This window comes from Leptonychotes weddellii, chromosome 8 (assembly GCF_054177405.1).
Source record: "Leptonychotes weddellii isolate Sample4059 chromosome 8, ASM5417740v2, whole genome shotgun sequence".
In the NCBI taxonomy this organism is placed as follows: Eukaryota; Metazoa; Chordata; class Mammalia; order Carnivora; family Phocidae; genus Leptonychotes; species Leptonychotes weddellii.
In genome coordinates this window covers 76217980-76231551 of record NC_138376.1, presented here as the reverse complement: position 1 = coordinate 76231551, position 13572 = coordinate 76217980, and the positions used below count along the sequence as shown (strand labels likewise).

The 13572-nt window shown below is 37.1% G+C and overlaps 1 non-coding gene across 1 annotated transcript; it reads right to left on the bottom strand.

The window, feature by feature from the left end:
* Positions 1 to 11966: 11966 nt before the first annotated feature.
* On the bottom strand, positions 11967 to 12093 carry LOC115941552 (small nucleolar RNA ACA64). Its single transcript, XR_004076287.1, has one exon. It is a non-coding gene; the product is annotated as a small nucleolar RNA ACA64 (small nucleolar RNA).
* Between the last annotated feature and the right edge of the window lie 1479 nt (positions 12094 to 13572).

Below are 13572 nucleotides of genomic sequence, written 5' to 3'. Positions count from 1 at the left end.
AAAATATATATTAAAATAAAAATCTTACTAACATGAATTCAAAAATTAAAAAATCCTAAGCAAAAAGTAAATCATATCCTGTAATAAATTAAAGGAAATATCTCACATAATTAAGTAGGGTCCAATGCATCCAATAATTTATTCAACAATGTTGAATGTTTATTAAGCATCTATAATACAAATCATAATTCTCAGTACTTGGGATATATCAACAAACAAAACAAAGATCATTGCCTCATAGAAAGTACTTTATAGCAGGAAATAAAGACAATAAACAATTGGTAGCATACATAAGTAAATTATACAGTAAGAGAGTGACAAATGAGATAGGAAAAGAAAAACTAGAGCAGGATAAGAGGATCAGCGATGATGAAAACGGAGTGGGCTGCATTTTTAAATAAGAAGGTCAGGAATAGATATCCATTGAGTTGATAGCATTTGAACAAAAACATAAAGATGTAGGAGTCAGGCTTATGGATACTTTGAGGAATAGCATTCTAGGCAAAGGATACAGCCAGATCAAAGGCCATTATGGCCAGATTATGCCTGGCATGTTCAAAGAACAATAAAGATGCTAGTGAGGTGGGTTCTGAGTGATGTATGGGAGGAATAGGGATGGAGTCAGAGAAATAATGGCACCAGATCCTCTAGGGATACCTTTATTCTGAGTGAAATAGGGAGACATGGGGATTTTGAGCAGAGCAATAACATAGATGATCTACATTGTAAAATAATCACTCTAGCAGCTGTGCTGAGAGTAGACTGTAGTGGGAAAGGGTGGGATTAGGGGAAACAGGAGAATATTGTGTATTATAGGCGAGTGGATGGCTTAGACCAGTGTAGTATCTATGGAAGTAGTAAGAAGTTGCTGGTGTCTGGATATATTTTGAAAATACAGACATCAGGAATTCTGATATATTGGAGGGAGAGGAGGCAATGATGATTCCATAGTTTTATCCCCAACATCTGTTAAGATGAAGTTGTCATCAGCTGTAACTGGGAAGGCTGTAAGTTGAGCAATGTTGAAGGAGAAAGATCAAGAAATGTTCTAATATATTGTATTTAAAAGGAATTCATATATCCAAAAGGAGACATCAAGTAGACAGCTAGATAAATATGATTGGAGCTTTGGAAAGAGTCATAACATATAAGTCTTCAGCATATAGATAGTAATTAAAGATATGAGACACGATAATTTCAAGGGTAGAAAGAAATCAAAGATTTCTTTGGGGCACTTGAACATTAAAAGATTAGAGAGAAGAAGCCAGCAAAGGAGACTGTGAGGGAGAGGGGAGAAAAGTAGCAGGAAAGCCAGAAGAGAATGGTGTTCTCGTAATGGTGTTCAAATATGCCCAGTCCTGTGGAATGGATAGTTTAACATAATGAAATCTATTAATATAATCATATTAACATAATTATTTTGACATCCTTAGTAAAATACTAGTAAGTCAAAAAAGAAAATTGTGTCATCATCTTAACAACTGCCAGAATGTTATTGATAAAACCAAAGGCTGTTTAGAAAGATATGTGATCAACTAATAGCCAACATCATACAGAACAGTGAAATACTGAAGACATTCTCATTGAAGCCAGCCATAAGAATGTCATGCCTACAAGGACTACCTTATTCATTGTGTTTCTGTGAACTCTATGTGCCCCTCTATAGGAAAAAAATAAGAAATAATGAATTATATATATTAGAATATAGGATACTATGGTTGTCTACTTAAAAATCTTTAGAAACTTCAACTCCAAAATCCTAATAATTAATGAAAAAATTAAGTGAGGATCCTAGTTACAAAGCAAATACAAAAAAAAAATTCACTATAAGAAACAATAACTAGTCAAAATGTCTAGAGTTCCCATTTTCAGTAAGAGCAAAGAGATAAAATATCTAGTAGAAGTTAATATGATAAAAATATGGCTACTGGAAGTATCAGTTATGAAGCATGAACCTCAGCCAAAAAGAATATGACACTAACCTGTGTCATACAAGAGATCAAGCATAATGGCCTGCTTTATTCTTCTTCTCAGTGTCTTTATAAACCCATAACTGGAGTCACCCACATTTTAACTTTCCCTTAGGCTATGGGACCAATTTTATTTCTAGCAGGTGACATTTTTGGTTATCTCCAGCCCAGGCAGTAGTCATTTCTCTGATTAAACTAGGTATATGTGATTGTCACAATTATTTCCCACAAGAATATACTGCTTTATAACAATAACCATGCATTTTCAAAGCCTCAAATTTTTTTACTTCTTGACTCTTTTCTATTTAGTGTATATTTGTTATTTTAGCTAGGATATCAAAAAGAAATCTCTAGGGCCATTGAGATGATATGGAACTATTCATTTTGGTACAATAAATATAAAATCATCCAATAAACTTTACATGATAACAGGTCAGATTTGGAAGAGTGAGCCTTAGAGAACATCAAAAGTTTTATCTCAGACCCAAATAGACATATGAACCTCCGAAAATATTTCCCAGGAATTGTGATGGAGGTCTGTCAGAACACTGGATTCTGAGATCTCTTCCCCGTGAAGAATGTGTCATGGTCATGCATTAGATTTCAGAGAACAAACTTTGAGCATTCACGAGCAGAAGAGAAAACAGGCAAAAAGGATTCACACACTGGCCACAATGGTTGGAGACCTTAATTCTAGATCTGCCTGTGGATTATCACACCTTACAGTTGTGTAGTACCTTCAGAGAGAATCTTGATTTTCTTATCGGTCATGTAAAGTTGCACATAAGCAGAGCGAGTGCAACTATTCCTACTTGTTGTAGAAGAGGAAGCATAGCTTTTTAGAGATTAAAAGACTTGCCCAAGGTCAAAAATCCAGCGAGTAGCAAAGGCCAAGGTTGAAGCCAGGCCTCCTGACACTAAATTCAGGATCTTACCACTACATCTTCAGACCCCTGGACCATCCAGTTCACCTCTCTATAATATACTATCACTAAAGTTCCAGTCCTTCTGGGTCTAAATTCTTTGTGCTTTACAGAAGTTAGAAAATAAGAGATTCAAAGTAAATTAAAAGTTATGTTATAAATGGAGATTTATACCCTATGTCTGCTCAGTGAATAAAAATGTCTTGAATTTTTTAGGTCTCCTATACATCCTTTCTTAATTTTTGGTATCACCAGCCTAAACCTGATCCTCTAATTGTAATTTTATGTTCCCAAAACCTAGCTGGTTTTACTGCAGGACTAATTGCATGCTATAGATGGTACCAATCATCACAACATTGTCTGCTCAAACACTTTGTGATGTTTCCCCACATGCTACCACTGAGCCACAAATGCTTCCTGTCTGTTTCACTACATCTGAATCTCATCACTTCTGTTTGGTGTTTTGAACGACCAATGCTTCCCATCTGCTTCACTACATCTCCACTGTTTGGTGTTCAAGTTCCCTGTGATCTGGCCCCATCCCATTTATCTGATCTTACTTCCCAACTGTACTGCCTTCAGTTATTAGACCAGTATCGTTGCCAACCAAAGAAGCCAGAGTTCATTTCTGCATTGATGTCTTTGGTCACATTGTTCCCTCACCTGGAACCATTTCCCTGGCATTCCACATACTTCAGTACTATGCCTTCTTAAAAACTGCTCACTTTCTGCTACCACCTCAAAAACTCTTCCTACTACAAAACAGCTAAAACCTCTTTGGCCAGCTTCTCCTCTTAAAGTTTCAAAATGCCCAAAGAACTCATGGTCTTCTCCTTAAGGTCCTAATTATATTTACTACAAAGTAGATATTTTTCTATTTATGACTAAAGAGAATTATTTATGCTCATAGGTGTTCAAAGGTAAAGAAAGATCCAGTTCTTTTGTGTTCAATGTGCTACTATGTTATTACCAATCCTTGAACTCTCAATGAGACATTATTGAACATATTATAAGCTATGCCCTCAAATTATTTTATAGAAATCCTATTATTTTATATTGCCTTGGATGAACTACCTTGGATTTCATTGAGAAATATTTCCTTAAGCGCAGTCCTTAAAAGAAAATTAAACAAGTTGATTAACCGAATTTTTCACACACTGCTCTAATCTAATATATATAACTACTTAAAGATAAAACATCATTTTAGTATAAAATTATGATGTCAGTAGGAGACATATTAAGGTAACAAAATTTATACAGAAAAATGTTAATAAGTAGAGATTCTTACATTCTTTAATATTGCTATATTATGGGCAAGATATTCAAAATATTCTAATACAGGAAATATACCTTATTGTTCTTAGAAAAACTTAACTTTATACTTTCCTGAAGGCTTACATCTGAGCAATTTACTTGAAAAAGAGTCAGTGGAATTTAATGAATATTCTTTCCTGAATAATTTTCTGAAGACTGCTATAATCATAGACTCTTTTCCTTTTAATTCTTTAAGTAGGGAAAAGATAGCTATACTACATACAAAACAAACCAAGGAAACTGTATATGTATGAAAAATATAGTTAATTGTTAGAATATATAAGCATAGTAATTACTGTGATGCATGATAGTTGGAGGAAAGGATGTGGTCCTTCCGGAAAAAGCACTGGCTTTGGACTTGTATAACCCAAGTTGTAGGATAGACCCTAACAACATAATACCTGTGTGAACTTCTTTGAAGAATCAGTTCTCACATCTAAAATAATTCCCATAAGACTTTCTATCACCTGACATGGTAAAAAGGTAGATATAAGTTTTACATGTAATATTGTATGTGAAAGCATTTTGTATGCTGTAAAGAACTATATAATTTTTCAAAAACTTTCCTTGTTTATTTATGATTATTTTAAAATTTTGTCAAAGAAAATAATAAATGCAAAACTTTACCAAAAAAGAAAAAATTCAAGTCATTAATAATTTTATCATACAAGAATAATCATTACTATTTCAGTGTGTAATTTGCTAGCTTTTCTTCTACGTGTATGTATGTACATATACATACAACTATCTTTTTAAATTCTGAATTATGTTATACTTACTGCCTTAAAAGTTACTTTTCTCAGGTAAAAAATAGAACATAAATTTAAGTCATCTTTAGGTATACAGGACAATGAGTTTACATAAATGTAAAAAAAAGTTTTCTGCAATTGAAACCACCATTTTGGGACTCAGAAAAATAAAATAAAAATAAAAAGTGTATAGTGAGGAGGCAACTTGACATTGAAAATTTCTCTGGGAAACCTTGATTGTATAACACAAAAGACCTTCAAGATTAGAGTCTCACTGCTTTTCCAATGGGGGATACCCCAAACCCCCTCCCATTGGAAGCCCTATCTTTTCACAGGCAAGGGCAGCTCACACCTCAGATTTCATACTGGAATCAGTTGGGGGATGGGAACGTATGGTGGGTGCTGTGATGCTCTGACCAGACCCCCTCTACAGATCAGAGGCGCACAAGCCCCAATTGCTGGACCTATCTGTTATTAATGGTGAGTAGCTGCCTTCTCACTCAGGATGCCCTTCGATGGGAACTTCGTCACCCAGAGGTGGCGCCCAGCGAATGACTGACTGATGCAGGGGACCAAGGGTTGGCCTATTTCCTCAATTGGAAATAATTCTAAAGGGCCTTTTTCACTTCCTTGTAAGGGTATCTCCAGAAAACCTTCCCCCATAGGTCAACTTTCTCCCAATATACTTGACTTTCCACCTCAGAATCTGTTTGCGGAGAGCCCATGACAACTCCCTTCCTAGCAAAATAAGTAAATAAATAAATAAATGAATAAATAAAAGAAGGAAGAGGAGAAGATGAAGAAGAAGGAGGAGAAGAAAAGAGAAAAAACTGAAAATTCAGGGCTTAGTTACAGAAAGGAAAAATTAATGTTATGGCAAGTAGGAGAAGGCTGGGATCCAGGCCCACTTTAAATAAAATACCATTGGTAGGTAACACTTTGCCAGTTACTGAAGATTTTAACATATACTATCTTATTTGATCCTCACAATAGCCCAGTAAGGTGTGTTTTATTATCTCCATTTTAAAACTTAAACATCTGAGAAAAGTAGACTGAATAGCATGATTTATGGAGAGATAGTCCTACTCAAAGATGACTCCTCTAACCTATCAACTCTGAAACTCTAGATTTATCAGATACCTATATAAGAGTTAAGGAAATTTCTATTAATTTCACTAGTGATCATTACATTGCTTTTCCCACAGCTTCAGAGATGTAGTTTTTATGGGAATTTTGGGAGAATGAAATGGTGGGGGGAAGAGATCAGGAACAAAGATAATTGTAGAAGATAACCCTCTCTCCCCAACCCCCACATCCTATAGACAATACTCTACACGCCCTACATCTTCAGTCTCAACCTCCCACTACTCCCCATCTCACGCATGCCCTTCTGTTCAATTTAAATTCCGTTCCTCCAACAGGCCCAGTTCCTCCACATTTTACACAGGAGTTTGATTTTCTGTGCCTGGGATGCATGTCACACCTCTTTGTGTGTGGAAAATTCCTATTCACACTTCAGGATCTATTTTGAATTTATTGGAGTACTCCTTCCTAGATTCCCCAGATAGAGTTGATCTCTTATTTCACCACTCTACAGTCCTTATGCTCTCTCTCTGCTCCTTGTTCGTGCTCTGTTAGGGCTTTGAAAACATGGTTCTGTAATTATCTGCTTATATGTCTAAGCTTACCTTTAGGCTCTGAAGACAGAACTGCATCTAATTCATCTTTGAGTTCCCAGAGATATGTTCAGTTTCTGGTAGGTAGCAGGTTCTCAATAAATGGGACATGGAATGCCAAGTCAGAGAACAGCAGAAGATGCTTCTGTCCAAAGGACTATGGAAATTCCATCTTAAGTGCCCATAGTTAGACAAGAGTGGTGATTAGTTTACAAGAAATTACTTCATGTAAAAGTGATTGTTTAAAAAGTTTTACCATCAATTTGGCTATTTATGATTAAAATCAAAGCAAGAAGTTAGATAGTACAAAGTTCAAAATTGATTCCAGAGGAAAAAAAATGTTTGTGCTCAAAAGAAAGTAAAGAAAAATCAAATAGAAACTTTTAGGGAAGAGTTTTAATGGTTTTCTCTTAGAGTCAAAGAAAAAGAAAAAACAGTTGTCATTAACTCTGAAGATAAAATTATGCTTTTGATAGCTTTTTGAAAGCATTTTAAAGTGTTTTATACTGCTAGATTGTACAGACAAAAAGAAGAAGCCTCATATTTTAATATATAACACATATGTGCAATTTCTTGGAATATCTAAATAATATGTGCAATGTTTTTCTATTCAAATAAATCAACCTGTTCAGAAGAATACCAGGGAAACTCAACAGTTGCAAATTATTATTTTCTCTGTAATCTTGTTTTAAGTGTTGCTTGGATAATACTTTGTTTTATGAATATTTCAGTAATCAAATTATTGCTAATTATTCATATTAAAAACATAAAAGCTAAGTAAAATATGCATTTACTTCTATAAATTAATGGTTTCTAAGTAACATTTAATTTGAAGTTCTAAAATTAAATTACTTACAGAGGAATATATTCAATAATTAAAAAAACATTTTAAAAGTAATTATATTACTCTAGTTCTCTTGAACATAACACTGACTTATTTCTTTTTTTTTTTTTAAAGATTTTATTTATTTATTTGACAGAGAAAGACACAGCGAAAGAGGGAACACAAACGGGGAGTGGGAGAGGGAGAAGCAGACTCCCTGCCGAGCAGGGAGCCCGATGCGGGACTCGATCCCGGGACTCCAGGATCATGACCTAAGCCGAAGGCAGTCGCTTAACCAACTGAGCCACCCAGGCGCCCAACACTGACTTATTTCTATAATCTAAGATTTCTCGCTGTGTTTTATCTTTTGCCCTGTGCAATTTAAGACTGCCATTATCTATATATGTGCCAAACCAAAACTAATTTTCTGCACAACACTGCATAATGGTTAAGGCATGGCAAGCAAAACTATTGACCTTAGAAATAGTACAGGAGACTGGTGTAAAACATGTTACCTATAACTCTTCATCTTAGCTACTGTTAACCTAACCCACTTTACCTAATCCCTCCCCCACTGAATCTGAAGAGCTTGGTATGAGTCTACCTCCAACATGCTACAGTTTTTAAGCTAAAAATCACAGTGACTCGTGAAAACTGATGATGGATCATGTACTAATGGATCAGTATTATTCCACTGACTGTGTAAAATGCAATTTATTTGTCTTTAGGACCTTATTCTAAAATTGTTCCAATATTGTTTTGGCAACAATATTAAGCCACTTGCATTTCAAGTATAAAAACTTGCCAAGTTCACCTTATTTTCTTCCTGATAACACTAAAGAACCATGCTACATCTGTACTATCTCAAAATTTATGGTCAAATGCTAAATGTGGTGTTGAATCTCCTCCAGATATGTTTTCCATCCTTCTCCACCATGCTCTGTAACCAGGAGGCTAACCTGTACGCTTTGCCTTCTGGATTCTGCTTGGGTTTGACCAGTGAAAGGCACCAGTAGCCATTCAAAAGGCAGAAGGAAAGAGATGGTGGTATTTATGCCCCTGGCTTCCTCTTTGCCAGATGCAGGCAGGTTAGCCAGGGCTACACGTCTATCTACACCCACAGCTCCGGCCTGGTCCTCTGGCCTGGTCCTTCAGCTACAGCTCTCTCAGGATTCTAGTAACCACTCCTTTCCCTTCCCAATGCAGATCTCCTATAGATCTGCCATGGTGGTTAGCCTGGTTGATTTACCTTAATTCTGCCCACATCCTACAAATAGCCCATTCATTAACTGAGCCTAATTACCAGAGTGGAGTGTGCCGTTTGTTTCCTTCTAGAGCCTAAGTGATACAAGTAATAAAGCCGAATACTATTTCAGAAAAAAGAAACACTTTCTTCTTGCTAAACTGAGTTACCCCCTTCTTTTTAAATTTTATTTTATTATGTTATGTTAATCACCATACATCATTAGCTTTTGATGTAGTGTTCCATGATTCATTGTTTGCATATAACGCCTAGTGCTCCATTCAGTACGTACCCTCTTTAATACCCATCACCAGGCTAACCCATCCTCCCGCCCCTCCCCTCTAGAACCCTCAGTTTGTTTCTCAGAGTCCATAGTCTCTCATGGTTCGTCTCCCCCTCCGATTTCCCCTCCTTCATTTTTCCTTCCTGCTATCTTCTTTTTTTTTTTTTTTTAACATATAATGTATTATTTGTTTCAGAGGTACAGGTCTGTGATTCAACAGACTTACACAATTTACAGCGCTCACCATAGCACATACCCTCCCCAATGTCTATCACCCAGCCACCCCATCCCTCCCACCCCCCACCACTCCAGTAACCCTCTTAATCTCAGGAAACAAACTGAGAGTTACCCCTTTTTATATCATTTCAGTTTATTAGGGAAAAACACTTCTTTTGAGAAGAAACTATATTTCTCAAACATAAGGGACATAAATTCTATTTCTTTGACCCCCATCAAGCATCACAGTCCCCTGATTCCTAGAAATAGGTATAGTAATGTGCATTTATTAGGCAATCAGCAAATTGGTTTCAAACACTGAAATCTAACCTAAGTGATATCTATAAGTGATTATTTAATGATAACAACTAACTCAGTAATATCACCGGGGACAAAAATAACTCATTTAGAAAAAAAAATTGAATCATTAATCAAATAGAAAAGAGCATAGAGTAGTTTCAAACTCAAAAGTTTTGTTTTTTTTTTAACTCAAAAGCTTTTGAAATTTCTAGGACCACCTTTGGGAATTGTCAATGAAACTGAATAAGGCAGCTGTATAGAAAAGAGATTACACCTTTTAATCAAATACAAGTCTAGTAACTGCATATATTTACTAACAGACAGAAAAATTTAATCTTTACTTGTTTAAGGTATAAATTAATTTTACATGTATTTTTAAGAAAATTTCTTAAGAAACATGTGGACCTAATTAAAACATAGACTTTCCATCTCCTGAATTTTCATTATCATTACAAAATTACACCTGGCCATCTTATAATATTTCAGTAATTGCTATAGATAAATTGGAAGGGAAAGGAATATATAAATAAGGCAAATAATTTTATTCTACAGCAGATTCAAATAAACACTGAACTGTTTTTCTTACTTATTCTTACCAACTAAGTTATAAAAACTTCTTTGCACAACTTAAAAATAGAAAATTTGTAGAAATTGAATCTTGCAGAAATTTATTTAACTTTTTATTATGTAAATAGAAGAAGCAGAGCACCCACAGCTTTGACAAATGAAGATTAAGTACACTATTTGTGTTGGTTAGTTTACTCTCTTTCAGAAACCACCATCCTACAAGAAGTGAGAAGCGCCCCATTCCAAGTCAAAAGACAAATCCTTTTAAGTCCAGAACAAGTTAATCTACCTGTCAGCAACCCTGTCTCACCGAGGAAACTAAGAAAGGGATCAGTACGCCTAGGTTATCAGGACATCCCAGACACCGAAGAGAAAGTCAAGGACATACACCATCTGAGACTATGGAGAAAGTTTGTAACTTGCCCTGTGTGTAATCAGTTGTACTTAATTACTTTATGGCAAAATACTCCAGCCTCAGCACTTCAGAAACATGATACTCTAGCTTGTATTGTGCCATGAAAATCAAAAATAACAATCAAAATCTTCAGAATGATAAACATTGTCCATTTTGTTTTTTTTTGTTTTGTTTTGTTTTTTTTTTGTTTTGTTTTTAAAGATTTTATTTATTTATTTGACAGAGAGAAACACAGCGAGAGAGGGAACAAACAGGGGGAGTGGGAGAGGGAGAAGCAGGCTCTCCGCAGAGCAGGGAGCCTGATGCGGGGCTCGATCCCAGGACGCTGGGATCATGACCTGAGCCGAAGGCAGACGCTCAACAACTGAGCTACCCAGGCGCCCCAACATTGTCCATTTTGGAGTCACTAACAAAGTGCTTTTCCCTATAGATTCTAACTCATACAAAGACAAACAAAACAAAAATATCCACAATAATTTCCTAAATTAAAATAAAGTTATAATAATTCTCAGATTTTATAATATAAATTTTAAAGATAGATAATTATAATCAATACTGAAATTTGGGAATAGTTGGAATGGCATTTATTCTAAGATAATTTTTAAAATTCTAATTATGATGCATTATTCCTTTTTTCCCTCAATCTATGATCCTGAAAAGCAAAGTTCTTGGTTAATTTCCTTTCAGAAGTTTGAGAGTCAGCAAAATAGTTTTACAGTGACATTTTCAAATAATATTTATTTTTTGAATAGTTTTTAAATTTAAATTCATTTAAAATAAAATTTAAATACAGAAAAATATAAAGAAGAAAATAAAAATCATTTATAATAAACCAGCTAAATTTGGGTTTATTATTTGGGTTTTTTTAAAGATTTTATTTATTTATTTTAGACAGAGATTGACAGAGAGAATGAGCGGGGGAGAGGGGCAGAGAGAGAAGCAGGCTCCCGGCTGAGCAGGGAGCCTGACGCAGGGCTCGATCCCAGGATCCTGAGATCATGACCTGAGCTGAAGGCAGATGCTTAACAGACTGAGCTACCCAGTCACCCCTAAGACAGGTACTGCTTAAGTTCTGGTACTGGTTATGCCATTTGATTCCTACCTTATTATTAAACACCATATCATCAGTATTTTTCTATGGGTTAAATGTATTATAATTTAGCTATAGAAATAACACCTTAATTTTAGCCATTCTGACTGGTGTGAGGTGGTATCTCAAATAACACCTTAATTTGAACACCTTTTTGATAAAATCTTTGCATTTTGAAAATCTCCTTAGGATTAAGTTATAATACTGAAAGAAAGAAAATTAACATTTTTTTCAGACCAACAGTTTTATTGAGGATTGAGAGCAGAGCTCCCCTTCCCTCTGCAGTCCTGGCGGCATGGGACTCACCAGTGGACACTGATGTCCTGTCAGCAGAACACAGGGTCAGGGGTCAGAGGCCAGAGCATGTGTGGTGGGCACCAGGCCCACGAGTGGGCAAGCAGGTTGGGGCCTGGGTTTCACCTCCCCACACCCATGAGAGGGCAGTGCGCTGAGGTCCCCTGCGGCTCTGGGTGCCAAATCTCACCCACAGCCACAGCCAAAGCCGCAGGTGATTTTTAACCAATGCAGAAGAAAATTAACGTTTTTAAGATACTTGATATAAGTGGTAAATAATATTTTCAAAGAAATGCTCCCTGTTATTTAAACATATTATTGTTTCTGTGATTTTAGATTTCAAAATTCTTAGAAAAGCAAATAAGGGGAGAGCCAAGATGGCAGTGTAGTAGGAGAACCCTAGGCTTGCCTCCTCCTCGAACACAGCTAGATGATTATCAAATCATTCTGAATACTCAAGAAATTGAACTGAGGGCTAATAGAACAAACTGCACAACTAGAGGGAAAGAAGAGACCACTTTGAGGAAAGTAGGAAGGGCAGAGGAGTGGTTTGGCAGAGAAACCAGATCATGAGTGCTGCAGAGGGGAGGGAGCCCTGGTCCCAGAGAAAGGGGAGAGAGTGGAGTGTGCCGAGATAAGCACAGGAGAACACTTCCCCAAAGCCGTTGATCTGGGGAAACAAGAGGGGATGAATTTCATGAGTTTTTGCAACCAGCAGGGCTCAAAGACTGGAATTTCAGAGGTCCCAGGCTTGACTGTGATAGAGACCTGAGGATGCTGCCCTACTCCTTGAGCAGAGGCAGGCAAACAACCGCTGGGCAGACTGCATGATCTAAGGATCACCCAAGAGGTACGGGGGGAGAGACTGTTTGTACTTTTTGGAGCACATCTGTGAAAGGTGGCATTGCTTATCTGGGGACAAAAGAACCAAGAGGGGCCATTTCCCTCCCCCGCCCCTCAGCATAGGCACAGAGACACCTGCTGAGGGCAGCTAACCAGGACACTGGCAATTTAGCCATATTGTTCCAAATCCAAAGCGTCTGCACTTTGGTGCAAATGCCTTCTGGGACAAACTTGCATCAGTCTCAGTACAGGGAGACCTTTTCCGAGAGGACCAGTACAGGTTCCCGCCACACTAGTCCCTAAAGCTTGGAATTTTAAAAGGCAGCAGGCCTGGCTAGTGTAGAACCCAAGGTGCAATGCACTGCTCTAGGCAGGCAAGCAACCCAGCGACTGACAGTGTGAAATCAGTGACACAGGAGGGGAAATTATTCGCTGCTCTGAAAGTGCTTCCATGAAAGCAGCAAGCACAGACTCCCTTTTCCAGGGACAAAGGAGCTGGCCGGTGCCATTCCCCTGCCCTACCCCTCAGCATAAACTAACATCACTAAACAGCACAGTGCCAACACTGGCTGCCTAACCTGCTTGCACCAAGACTCACCCCCCTGCATTCCCTTGGTACTGTTTTTCTAGGGCAAGTGTGCCTCATGATTACCTCAGTAGGCCCTTCTCCAAGAAGACCAGTACAAATCCCTGTATGTACCATGTCTACTGACCATAGAGTTTTGCAGAGCTTTAGATCTAGTGGAAATAGCATCAGGTTTCTCTTAGCAAGCAGACCAGAGCACACCTAAGTTAAAACTCACCACACTCTGACCAAGGTCCAAACACTACCCACTGCAGGCAAGGAAAAACTCTGCAGAGGACTG